Raw genomic sequence first — 841 nt, forward strand, 5'->3', positions numbered from 1 at the left:
AGGAGCGCGACGCCGTGCAGGAGCAGCTGGCCCAGGGCTGGGCACGGCTCCGGCAGTACCAGGAGGAGACCGGGAGTGAGCTCCTGCGCACCGACGACGAGCTGACCCGGCTCCGTGCACGCCTGGAGGCCGCCCACCATGATGTGCTCCAGGAGGTAAGGAAGGATGTGGGGTGCTCGAGGACCCCCCCCCGGAGGTAGTATGGACCCCAGGTGTGCTGCAGAGGGGAGATGACCAATGTGGTGGTGGTGGGAAGCTGGGCAGCACCCCCGGGGATGAACTGGGGGTCCCTACATGCCCAGAAAACACCAGCAGCCACTGCGCATGATGGGGATACGCAGCCAGGAGTGCTGGGTCCCCCTGTCCCGGCTGGGGGGGTGCTGGGGACACGTGGCAGTGGCTGGGGAGAACCGAGGGGCTCTCTGTTGCTCTGTCCTCCAGGAGTCCCGCTGGGCCCACATCCAGAGTACGGCCGCCCAGAAGAGCCTGCTGCTGGGGCAGATCAAGCTGGCAGTGATGAACCTCTTCCAGCTCGCCACCGCACGGCTCAAGGTCACCGCAGACGTGGCCCTGGAGGACACTGAAGCCCAGCTGGACACGGTCAGCCCAACCCTCTCCCCCGGGGAGTGGGGTTGGGAGACACGCGGGGACATCCACCCTGGATGGCTGCGGTGTCACGCTCCCATCTCCACAGGTGCTGCTCTGCATGCAGGACCTGGCTGCCATCTGTGCCGAGCTGCACCCCGGGGAGCCGGGGCTGTGTTCCCCACGCTTGCCTGCAGCCACCAGCGCCCGCCCAGTGCGCCACGGGGGTGCCAGGGTGCCTCTGGGCCAGGAATAG

Source organism: Charadrius vociferus, unplaced genomic scaffold, assembly GCF_000708025.1.
Source record: "Charadrius vociferus isolate BGI_N301 unplaced genomic scaffold, ASM70802v2 scaffold917, whole genome shotgun sequence".
Taxonomy (NCBI): Eukaryota; Metazoa; Chordata; class Aves; order Charadriiformes; family Charadriidae; genus Charadrius; species Charadrius vociferus.